This window comes from Nuphar pumila, chromosome 1 (assembly GCF_984573655.1).
Source record: "Nuphar pumila chromosome 1, dmNupPumi1.hap1.1, whole genome shotgun sequence".
NCBI lineage: Eukaryota > Viridiplantae > Streptophyta > Magnoliopsida > Nymphaeales > Nymphaeaceae > Nuphar > Nuphar pumila.
In genome coordinates this window covers 27,913,577-27,926,856 of record NC_143249.1, presented here as the reverse complement: position 1 = coordinate 27,926,856, position 13,280 = coordinate 27,913,577, and the positions used below count along the sequence as shown (strand labels likewise).

The 13,280-nt window shown below is 41.5% G+C and overlaps 1 pseudogene across 1 annotated transcript; it reads left to right on the top strand.

The window, feature by feature from the left end:
* Nucleotides 1-2,800: 2,800 nt before the first annotated feature.
* On the top strand, nt 2,801-6,327 carry LOC149848496 (stress-response A/B barrel domain-containing protein At5g22580 pseudogene; annotated as a pseudogene). The gene is made up of 3 exons (XR_016431568.1): nt 2,801-2,916; nt 3,121-3,332; nt 6,252-6,327. The product of XR_016431568.1 is annotated as a stress-response A/B barrel domain-containing protein At5g22580 pseudogene (transcript).
* Nucleotides 6,328-13,280: the final 6,953 nt, after the last annotated feature.

Below are 13,280 nucleotides of genomic sequence, written 5' to 3'. Positions count from 1 at the left end.
ATAAGTCATAAGGTGACTATGATGGCCCCCAATAATTCTAGGTACTACCTAACCAGGATAATTGTCCCAACCCTCAATCTTTGTGGGTTCCAAAGAGCCCTTCGGATGGCCCAGCCAACCTTTGAACTTATGGATCAACTTAAAATGATTTGACAACACAAAGAGTCATTCCTACGGTACAATCTTCTTTGTTCTTTTCCTTTTTTATGAATGATGAAACTGGTAAAGTGTTTCCATTAAAGAAAGATGCGTTGGTTTATGTGATTTTAGGAGATAATATAAATAGCTGAAACGTAGAAAGCTCTTGTTAAGACTGTGTAAACGTTACCAGGTTTAGCTTAAGTTGTGAATAGATTACACAGAGCAGTACTAAACTTTTATCTGCAATAACACTATAATTTGCTGATAAATACTATACTAATCCAAAGACAAACATTGTGGCCTTGACTCAATGCCAGGGTGTGACAGCTTATACTGCACTCGGTTCACACTCGAGCTCTCATATATATATATATATATATATATATATATATATATATATATATATATATATATATATATACATTAGAATGTGTTTACTGAAAATATATTTACCAGTGTGATATCCAATGTTTTTTTTATGAATCCAATCCTGCAGATGCATTTGGCAGTCCGTTTGCTAGGAATCAACTGTCAAATCATGTATTTTCGATAAAAAAATACGATTGATTTTTGGATGCTTGAATATTTATGAGAATTCTGAGTCAGATTTTCATAACTTAAGATCCTGCTTATGTGTCATAATTGGCTCAGCTAAGAGTCGGTCCTCATAAAATTGAGCATGTAGATCACATTCATACGGTGAGATTTATGAAAAAAACAAAAAAAGACCCAAAAAAATCTCAGTTTATTTGAAGGCAAACTTATTTCCAGTAAATATAGTGATATATATATATTTATATATATGATTTTTTTAATTTGAAATGAAACTGTTTTCTTGAACATGCAAACACATGCACACCAACACATTCTTGTTGGCACATATACAGGTATTGATTATTTGTAAGAAAGGAACCCAAGATTGCAAAAGGAGATAGCATACATCCAAGAAACATTATACTGAAAGGAATCAAAATTATGATGATGTCCAAGAAAGGAAGATAAAGGCTACAAAGTGAATGAAAAAGCGAGTACTTTCACCCAACACATCACAAGTCCACTTTTTCTCTTTACATCGTCGTTGTTCTCATCGTTTCGCGCCCATACATTATGGTCGGGGATTTACCAGAAAGCCACAAAATCAGCTAAAAGGAGAAAAGAGATCGTATATTTTACCGAGAGGTTACAAGAGATTTATAATTCAAGCCTTCATTTTTAATTAGCCAAAGCTCTAAAATTATAAGAAATGTTATAACAATCGAATCGAGACGGCCCAAATCGGCTAATTGTAATCGAATGAGCCCCAAGATTTGATTCTCGGGATCGATTCAAGGATTTAAGAAAATTGGATGTATCGACCGATTTTGTGTTTTTTTTTTTTATAGTTTTTAAAAATTTCATCTCATTCTTTCTTTTTTATTCGAAATCATTTTTCTTTAAATCGTCCGATTCAAACCATCCCTGCCGGGTTGAGGAAACCTGGCTAGCATGAAGTGCGTGAAGACACTCACGATGTCCTGGACAAGTTGAGCTTTTAACTGAGATGTTTGGCTCTTTTTTTTTTTTTCCGGCCCTCGCCTTTGGTGTTCCAGATACCGCTGCTCTAGGGGGAGGGATGGCACACTGCAGGACACTTAAAAGGTGATTCGCTGGATGCATGACACACGATGTTCCACGTATCCCACACGTGGGGCACAGAGAGCAGCTAGTGACGGAGCCACATTGCCCACCCTGACCCAAAAACTCCCTAATAGGAGGTTCAGGTCTAGGGTGGGCAGTGCCCACCCTGACCCAATAAAAGAAGGATCAGGGTGGCAGTGCCCACCCGGATCTTTTATGTGCCCAGATGACTCTCTCTCTCTCTCTCTCAACCCAACAATCCCCCCAATGGAGGGGTTGGATAGGGCTGGTAAACAAGCCGAGCTTGGCTCATTAAGGCTACACCCCTCCTCTTTGAGAGCCAATAACAAGCTGGGTCATCTTCTAAAATAATTATTTTTTAAAGCTTGATAATATATAAAATATATGTATAATACATATAAATCCATGCACAGAATATATATAATATGCATTTTATGTATATAATATATAATATATGTATAAATATATAACATAAAAGTATATATAAATATATAATATGTAAAATGACCTATACAATGAGCTAAATGATAACCTGGCTCGCTTTCCTTCAAAAAAAAAACTTGGCTGAGCTGAGCTCAATTTCTGAATCAAGCCAAGCCAAATGGCAAGCTGTTCATCTCGTTTTCCAGCGCTAGAGTTTGTGTCCATCCTAGTTCAAATTCCTGGTTCTTCCCCCAACAGCAGCGATCCATAGAGGCTGCTGTCTGTGCAATCAAATGCCCCAGTTATAAGGCATGGGGTCGGTGGGCTACTTAGGGTCTTCTTCTTAGAAAGATGGACACATTAAGTGACTCGTGTCTCTGTGAAGGTTCCTCATCACAAAAAAAAAAGAAATCCGATTCGATTCAAGATTCGGTTTCGACGACATTGTTGCTTGTAAGTGTCCCTTGACAAGAGATAGTATATATATGGAGCCCACTAGTGTCACAGCACAAGGTAAAGATGCAAAGCCCCGTCTTTTTAATGCCCAGTTAAGCCTAGCCTCATAGCGCAGCTTTGCTAGTGAGCATCATCCCCCAACATGGCAATGAAACACTTTGCGCTTGTCAAGTTCAAGGAAGAAGCTTCTGCAGAAGAGGTCATCAAGAAAATGGAGAATATGGCTCTGGAGGTCGACAAAGTGAAAGGTTTTCAATGGTAATCTAGAAATAGCAGTGTAAATGAATTTTAATATCTAACGGACCAGATTTCATCTCAGCTTTTATAATGTGTTCATCTTCCTTGAGTTAGTACATAACAATAGTACACTATTGCAGATCACTTCAAATTAATGTGACAAAGTTTCTGATCAGCTGCACCACTTCAGTTAATATGTAGTTTCTGGTGAATTTATGTGGGCAGGGGACAGGATTTGGAATCCGAAGAAATGCTGAGGCAAGGGTTCACTCATTCCTTCTCATTCACATTTGAGAGCAAAGAAGACTTCCTTGCTTTCACTCAGCACCCAAGCCATCTTGCATTTGCTCAGATATTTTCCGCCGCGATAGAAAATATTGTAGTGCTTGATTTTTGCATTGTTCAGGTCAAGCCACCACCAATGTGTGCCTAAAGAGGTCTGTCATCTATGCACATTCATATTTGATTTGCATGTTTTGCTTGGTAGATAGTTTTTGAATCATGTGCTTGTGATGTCAAGCAGGCTTTTCAAGAGCTTAAGTTCACAATTCACTAAAAATTTCACCACTAAAATGATCATGTATCCAAAAGAAACACGATGATGGTGTGTTCTTTTACTAACAAAGCATGATAAATGCATCTAATGAACCTATAATATATATATAATATTTCAATGATCCTTTTTCTTTTTTAAGGACAATCTCAATTCCAATGATCTAAAGGGACCCAATATACTCAAATACTGAGATCCCTTAATTGAGGGGATAACACGCTCACTAATTGGTTTACATATAGAGTGGCTAAGCTATAGTATTCAAACCTCACAAATAATCACTAGCCATTTAATATGGCCAAAGTTAATGCATATAATGGTGTTAGGTACCGTTTGGATGACGGGCAAAACCAGAATCTGATGATGTGGGCTAAATCTCTCCCTTGAACTCCTTAAAATTGCATTCATTTCCTCTCATATCTTTTAACAGATTAAGAAGAAAATTGATATTATTTCTGATATACATAAAAGTACTACACAGGACAGGTCTGTCAGGTCATGTGGTGTCTAGAAAAGAAGAAAAAAACCTCAAAGTCTATTTATTAGGGTTAATTATCTGAGATCTGATCTGTATTAGATCGAGCAATGAATCGTTCATCACTAGAGCAAATTTACAGGATCCGCTCTCCCATAAAAGGGGGTATGGGCCCTATCTAAATCATGTTTTTTTTCCACATAATACTAAGCTCTTTTAAGTTGGCATCCTCAAGTTTTTGACAAGCTTGTGAAAGGTCATGGGGGCGTTTGTTTCCTGCCCTTTCTTATGAAAGAGGCTCTCTTTCATAGGAAATAGGGTCTTTTTCTTACAAAGAGTGAAACAAACATGTCTATGAGAAATATATAGTAGGACCCACATAATAAATACATAAAAAACAGCTTTCCTGTCAAAATGAGTTTAGACCTCACCCTTGGGGAAGCACTTTCCCTCCAAAATGGCCCTTTCAAAGGAAACCAGCTTCCCTTGATCAGTGGACTGAGAAATGCCAATGCCAAATTCCGTACAACTAGTCATTAGGAGAAGAGAAGTTTTCTTTAGCTAATTAACTGAAGCAGTCACCAACAGGGACTCCGTTTGTTTGGTAGGAGTTGTGCGATCACCTTGTATTGGGATGTTGCAAGTTCAAAACCCAATGGTACGTTGTATAACTGGTGGAGGTCTGCCTAACCCCCCAGCTTGCCTGTAAAAAAAAAAGGCTGGACAAGTTGTGAACGTCTTCCTTTTCGTTTGATGATAATGAACCCAGAACCCAGCTGTGTCCGACCTTATAGTGGTAAAACCTAGGAGAGTATACTGGCCCCATAGTGTTGCTCCATACCTGTTGTAGGTTAATTTGATCTCAGGAGAAATCGAACTTGTGGCACTGGACATCCTGACACAAACCCTAACCAACTCGGCGAGCCCATGAGGTTAGAGTAGTAAATTTACTGTCAATGTAGCTGCATAATTGAACTTGAAAAGCAAGACCTTTTTTTTTTTGGATAGGCAAGCTGGGTTAGGCAAACCCCCACCAGTTATACAACTGTACCATTGGGTTTTGAACTTGCAACATCCCAACACAAGGTGACGTACACTAACTGCTCCTACCAAACAAATGGATTGGTGAAAAACAAGACTAAGCGAGCAGACGAAGCATTGATATATACAGGAAAAAAATATAGTGTTCCTAGAAAACATGATCGCATTTTATCATTTCTTTCCCTAGCATGCTCTACAAATTATGCCACAGAATTTGGTAATTTGTTCAAAATCATGTGTTGCAATATCAATACCGGACGCTTAGTTCACTAGTCACATCTATTCATGTACATATTTAATTATTGCTAACTTGGCATTTTGGGTACCAATAATACTTTAGCTGTTTTTTTAGAAGTAGACAAGAACAGTATTTGTCAGAAATGTAAGGCATATTTCTTTTCTCACAAAACCAATTCAAATTTTAGTGGCATCATTAATCATGAAAAAAAAATCCAATTAAGCTGATCAATGTGCTAAGAAAAGACATTCTTGTTCACGAATTGTCAAAAGTTTTAGGGGAAACTTTCTGGCAATTAATTATGGGGATGTATAGTTGTTTGATTCTGAAAAATGGACTTGCAGGATTAGACCCTGCCTTGGCCAAGTCTGAATCCAAAATCAAGGTCCACCAATGGCTTGGTGAAAGACTTCGAACTACCAACTGAGACTTGTAGACCTTTGCATAGGGTTAGGAGCCACCAAGTCAGTTAAAAGTCTAGCCCCATATAATAGATCGGATGGATCTTTTAAAGCTTTGACAGACTTAGCTGGATCCGACCAAATCTCCAAACAAACCAAATCTTAGCATGGGTTGGCTCTTTGAGTGGGAAGAACCCAAATAAAGGCTCCAGACTACTATGCAAGTCTGTCTTGACTCCACTTGTCCTGGACAATTTGGATTATTCAAATCAGTGGATCTGGTTGTTGGATTGAAGCACCTGATCAGGTGTTGGGGCTAACCATCACCTGCTATATGTACCATTCCCATACGCCATACAACATGGACTTGCACCATGTACATGAAGTTGATCTAACTAAGTGGGTCTGATTTTCTTGTCGAGGTTAGATCAGAAGAATCTGGGTATTAATTGGATCTGGGCTTGGTTTATTTATCCATAAACCTGGCCCATTTCTGGCATGGCATAAGGTCCAATAAAAATATGGGCGCCTTTTTAGTTCATATTGAAGTTTGGTTTGACCAAATCTCCATGTCATGATTATTAACATAATGTAGCTAGAGGATTTGAGCGGTTTTAATAACAATGGATCGCGTTGTTTTTCATGCAGGAAATATGTTATTTTGTGGAACTGTGTCTACAAATCGTGTGAAAGTTGCACCCACCCTTATCGTTCTTATGGTCGCAGTAATACCTCTATGTCCGTTTTCTGGGATCTTTTTTTTTTTTTTTGGTTTTTTTTTTCCATTCCTCTCTTTAGTTGGCATATGAGAAGGCACGGATGGATTGTTTCAGTGTCAACTGCAACTTTGATAATCTAAATGTGTATTTGTGTTTGTGATCATATTGCCAAACATTGATTATGCTTGTTCAAGGCTAATTGAGTCTTCAGTTTCACACACACAAACATATATATATATATATATATATATATATATATATATATATATATATATATATATATATATATATATATATATATATATCAGAGAGAGAGAGAGAGAGACTAAAGAAGATCAACATTAATACTCATGAAGATCAACAAAATGTTGAACCCATACAAAGTAGAAACAAAACTAAAATATAGAAAAAACAAAGCTAAAAAAAAAGAAACTACAGACAACTAGCAACAAAACAACAAAGCCTACTCAACCAGGATCCGCAGAATTAGAAGAAACCACCGCTGAGTGAACATCGTTCAGATGAGAGGAGAGGTCTCTAAGATGCATACGTAATATTGCATATACATCAACTAGGATTTTATGGACAAGATGATTAAAGATGACCGGAATTTGACGGAAAGTAGCATCATTGCGTGCCATCCAAACAAACCACCAAGTAGTAAGCAACCATGTCTTCCAGACCAGTCTCCACCGCTTGCATCGTCTAATTTCAATAGGGCCCAAGAGAAGATCAAGCGCAAAAGACTCTTCTTTGACAATTACGTTCGGAGATCTCCACGTCCTATTAAATAGGGCCACAAAGATTGGGCAGGACCAAAATAAATGAAAAGTAGTTTCTTCAGCAGCTTGACACAACACACACCAACTTGGAAACTGAAAGCCCAACTTCTTTAAATAACTGTGAGTCTGAACCCTATCATGCAAAATTAACCAAGCCAAGAACCAAGATCTTGGAGAAGGGCCCTTACCCCATAACGCACACTCAGGGAACCAATCTGCCCCTGGGGGGAGCAACGATCTATACACTTTGTGGGTGTGGAACGTTCCATTTGGAGTAATTGCCCATTGCAACCACTGATCATAATTTCCAGCATCCCCAGTTTGATCTCTGAAGGACGATAAGGCTCTCAGCCACATGCTTTGCAAGTGCGAGATCACCAGACCCCGGGTTCCATGGAGAAAAAAAGATAAATCAGGAGCACCATATTTAGCATGGAGCAAGCGAGCACATGGAGAGCCTGGTTGATGGGCCATCCAACATTGCTTGGCTACGAGAGCAATACTCCTTTGTCTTGGAGCAAAAACACCTAAGCCAGCCATATGCCTCGGTAACACCACCGTTCGCCAACCAACCAAATGGCGCTTACTCTTAAGTTGACACCCAGACCAAAGAAAATCCGACATTAAACAACAAATTTGCTTCTCCACGCCCACAGACATCACAAACATTGACATGAAGAATTCAGGGATAGAAGAAAGAACATGTCTGATTAAAGTCAGACGACCAGCAATGGAGAGATAAGAAGCCTGCCACGAAAGAAGCTTGCTTTTCACTTTTTGAATAGTTGGAGCCCAAGCAGCGGAAGAGAGGCGTTTCACTTGTAACGACAGACCCAAATATGTCATCGACAACTCAGAGATTGCACAATTAAAAATATGTTTACCCACTGCAAGCATAGGAGACTGAACATTGAACATAGTAAGAGAGCATTTGCTATCATTTAGGGAAAGCCCAGAAAGAGAAAGAAAGAACTGGAGAATAAGCTTGAATCTAAGCATCTGCTGCACGTTTGCTCGCCCAAAAATAATCATATCATCAGCATAAATAAGAATATGGTCCAAAAAATCTGGAACATCTAGAGGATCTATCAGGTGTTTCTCCGCAGCACGCTTTAGCAACACCACGAGACCCTCAGCAATGGCATTGAACAACAAAGGCGATAGAGGGCAGCCTTGCCTTAATCCACGCCCCAACTTGATCTGGCCACCTCTAGTGTCGTTAATCTTAATCATGGCATGAGCATTAGAGACCAATTCCCTCACCCACCCAAAAAAACGACGACCAATGCCAAAATTGGATAACATTTGAAATAAGAAGGGCCAATGCACAGAATCAAAGGCTTTATGAAAATCCAATTTAAGAGAAAAATAGGGTTGGCCACTAAGATGTAAGGAGTGAATGACTTCAGAGGCCAAGATGAATGAATGGTGAATCCTCTTATTGTGGATAAAGGCGAACTGAGAGTTCGAAAAAATTTGGTGAGCCACGACCTTCAACCTATTAGCCAATACCTTAGCAATCATCCGATAAAGGGCACTCATAACAGAAATCGGGCGAAACCTAGAGATATCAGTGGCAGCATCCTCTTTCGGAATTAAAGAAATAATTGCCAAGTGGGTTTGAATAGGCAATCTAGAGTTGCGATAGAACTCATCAAACATGTTAATAATACCAGGCTTCACACAAGACCAAAAAATTCTGAAGAAATCCACATGAAACCCATCAGAACCTGGAGCTTTCCACCCCGACAAACCTTTGATGGCCCTAAAAATCTCATCTTCAGAGAACCTCATTTGCATAATTCTGGCTTGATCTTGCCGAATCGAACCGACAGAAACATGGCCAATGACACCCTTCGCAGTAAGTGAAACATAATATAAATCTTTAAAATACTGAGTGACAGCTGAAATAACATGTTGATTAAGGTACAAAATGCTCCCAATGGTGATTGATGGGACGACATTCCTCCTTTGACGATGAAAAGCATATGAGTGAAAAAATTTAGTATTATCGTCTCTGGCCGCAAGCCATTTCACCCTTGCCCGTTGCTTCCATCTAATTTCCTGACCCTCCAGTTCTTCAAAAGCGTTGATAAGTCAGTAGATCTGTCCTGCAAACTCTGCGGGTGAGAATCAGATAGAGACTCCGGGGAAGACATAGTTTGATACAATGTTGAAATCTCTTGCTCCCAAGCAGGCATTTGATGAAATTTAGCCACATCTCGATTATGGATCCAAGCTTTGATATCCTTAGCGAGACGAGACAACTTCTCATGACACCGGATAGCTGCCCACTGCTCATTGGAAGGCTTGTTCCAAGAGTCTGAAATAATAGTGTGAAAGTCTGGCTCTTGGAGCCACCATTGTTCAAACACAAAACTCCTGGCTTGTTTAAAACCATCCCCCCAAATAGTGATTAACTGACCATGGTCCGAGATAAAGGGAGCCATCAAGACACACTTGACATCGGGAATGAGATCCAGCAAATTTGGAGTGACAAAAACCCTGTCAAGAACTCTGCAGCATGGGCGAATCCGCCTATTCGACCAAGAGTAATGCTCCCCAATAAAAGGAATTGGGTAAAGGTGATGCTGATTAACAAAATCTTGAAAACCTCGCATGGATGGATTGGGAAGAACGAGGTTATTAGAATCCTGGATAGACAAAAGGCAATTAAAGTCCCCCATAAGAAAATGATACTCCCCGTTTGATACGACGATCCTATTTAAGTCGTTCCATAAAGCAGGCCTCATGACAACGTGATTCGAGCCATACACAACAGTGACCACAACCCTCCTGCCATTGTCCTGCAAAGTTAGGGCAACAGACAATGAAAACAGACCAATGTCCAGTTGAGAAATATTTAAAGATTGCTTCCCCAAAATAAGGATACCACCAGCATGGCTGACCGCAGGCTTAAAAAAGTAGTCAGCACTCCTTCATATACCAGAGGCAACAGAACGAGAAACTTCATCCATCTTAGTTTCACAGATAGCAATCAGGTAAGGCTTCTCTTGTCTAACCCAATTAGCCAAAAACGTACGCTTAGATGGGCAATTCAAGCCCCTGATATTCCAACACAGAGACTTCATGACACACAATCTGGAAAAATCCGGGGAGTGTGTGGCCTCGCCGACCTTCGTGGAGACCTGCCATCGAAAGTCGTAACATTGATAGGGTTGCTCCTCTTGCCTCTACTACCACTGCTGACATGCCTGTGTCGAACAACCTCCGTACGCTTAGTAGCCCTCGAAGAACCTGGGTAATCACCCCTTAGACCAGAGCCAACATCAATTGAAGGATCTAAGGAGCCACCTAGGATAGTAGAGACTGCCGAAATGGTAGAAACCATATCGACAGTTATATGAATCAACTGCGATGAGGAGAGAGAGAGATATCAAGCATCCGAGTTGCCTCTTCAACCTCAACACCCAAAGGCGACAGAGTGAGGGACTGTCTTGGAACTGGTGGAGCGGAATGGAGAGCCGCACACCTCCAAAAACTACACACAGAATCAGTGACGGTAGAGGCAGTAGTGGTGGCCTCATTGACGGCTGTCGATAAAGGAAAAGAAACCAATAGACCAATAATCATGCATCTGTGAGCCTCAGTGGAATGAGCATTAAACGCCATAATGTGAACCACCATGTAATCAAAACGCCTCAATGGAAAAATAATGAAGGATGATAGCAAAATTGACCTTTTCCCACCTTTTGCATGACTGCCTAACCAAGCTGCCAATCCACCTCGAGAAAGGGCCCTAGTCGTGAAAGGTACTGAGTCACTGACAGAGAAATCGTGATGGGCATGAGCATGGGAAATACTGATGGACTTATCACCGGTAGGATAATAATCAAAACTAGTTGCAGCAGAAATCATGGCCCCCCCCCGGTAGCACGTTCGACGGTCGTTTGGCAACGTACGCCGGAGGTGATGATATAGCCAGAGCGGTATGAGAAAATGATTTTGCGGTGAACTGTCTGGGCAGAGCATGAGATAACTGGACCGGGACCCAGATAGTCCCAATCTTGATGGCACGAAAAGAAATCTTCGGCTCCTGAAGATCTTCAATCTGCACCCATGGCGAAAAACAAGTACGTCGTGAAGGTCGCTTAGAGCTCTGACAGGCAAAGTGGCTCCCCAACACAGAAGATTTGTGGGAGTGAAGAGGCTTTCCGGTTGAATGGTTGTGAGGAACACTTATTCGCCTTCGCTTCCAAAAAGGATGACGACGAGCAAGGAAAGATGAACCACACCTATGGCAATCAAAGCATTTCTGAAAATTTAGAGAAAAACATAAAGCGCACCACCAATCTTCCGGTCTAGCGCGACGCAACTGAGATCTTGTGCGAAGGGCACAAAAAGAGCGTTGCTATGAAGGTTGAATCTGCTGCCAGCCTCGATCAGTGACCCAATGTGGAAGCTCGTGAAAAAAGAAAGGCGGGTCAAGTAGCGCCATGACAGAACATGCTTCGAGAGGCTCTCTCCTAACGGTACGGATAAATTTTCTGACATCTGAGATATGAAGAGAGCCTGCATCCAGGCATGAACCAAAAACATCCGAGAGATTGAAAAATAATCAATGCTTGAGTCTGAACGGTAGGTCAACATCGAGACCCCACCGTCGAAGGGCGAATGCTGCACCCCAGTCATTAAGTGCATCCTGAATGATATGGAGGGCCCTCCGATTTGCTCCCAAAGAGCGATCAGAAGCAAGACCCCAAAAAACATGTGACGAGCAACTCATGAGTAAGAAAGGATAGAGGGAGAGCACCTGGCTGCCGGAGGGATGGTCGACGGATGCAGTAGGAGGTCGACCTATTCGACCTATTCAGCAGTCAAAACGCCAAAGAGCTTGATGCCTGAAGGATGGTGGGCGATTGCACCTGGTGTTGGCTCCGATGCGGTGAGAGACGACGCTGTAGAGGTCGGGCGATGGTGGCTCTGATGCGGTGAGGGACGACCCTGCGATGGCAGAGCGAAGCTGGCATCGGAGTGTTGCAGCTCAACAACGTTGGAAGAAGACAGAGGCAACTCCCATGGGAATAACAATACGTGATCTCAAACCACAACGTCGATCGCCGGTGGCTGAGAACCAACGCAAATCACCGGTAAAACCACAACAGCCGTCAGAGGGGAAAGGAGGAAAAGCTGGGCAAGGGCAAGAGAGGGCTGCTACACTGACTCGAATGTCGCCTTCACCGATCATCGGATAAACCTCAGGTCCACAGCAGCAGCGGGAGTTGAAAGGAAGGCAACCAAAGATCTATCAGAGCTGTGGAAGAGGGGTAGAAGGAGCGATGCCGCGACTGAAGGGACATAAAATCAACCCTAGGGTTCCGCACCTTCACTGGAAACCCTCAATCTCACGACTGAAATGTTCACACGACTGCGGATCTGTGGATGCGCAAGGTTCAGAAGCAGCAGCGTCGACCTCGCCGGAAACGGCCCCCGGATGTGGATATTCTGGCGAAAACCGGTGTGGTTTTTTCGGATCTCCGATGGATCTCGGGGTGGAGGGAAGGATGAGGAGGAGGGACAGTAGATGAAAGGGTGGTGTTTGGATGAAAGGGCGAAAGGGGAGGGACGGTAGATGAAGGGGGAGGGACGGTAGCGAGAGAATCTGGTGGGTGCGGGGAGAGAGAGAGAGAGAGAGAGAGAGAGAGAGAGAGAGAGAGAGAGAGAGAGGATCAACATTATCACTCATGAAGATCAACAAAATGTTCAACCCATGAACTGAACAAAATAGAAAACAAAACTAAAATATAGAAAAACAAAAGCTAAAGAAAAAGAAACTACAACCAGCTAGCAACAAACAACAAAGCCAAGCTCAACCAGGATCTGCTGGATTAGAAGAAACCACCGATGAGTGAATGTTGTTCAGACGAAAGGAGAGGTCTCTAAGATGCATACGTAGAATTGCATATACATCAACCAGGATTTATGGACAAGATTATTAAGGATGACCGAAATTTGACAGAAAGTAGCATCATTGCATGCCATCCAAACAAACCACCAAGTAGTAAGCAACCATGTCTTCCAGATCAGTCTCCACCGCTTGCATCATCTAATTTCAATAGGGCCTAGGAGCAGATCAAGCGCAAAAGACTCCTCTTTGACAATTACGTTCAGAGATCTCTATATTATATTAAATAGGGCCACAAAGATTGGACAGA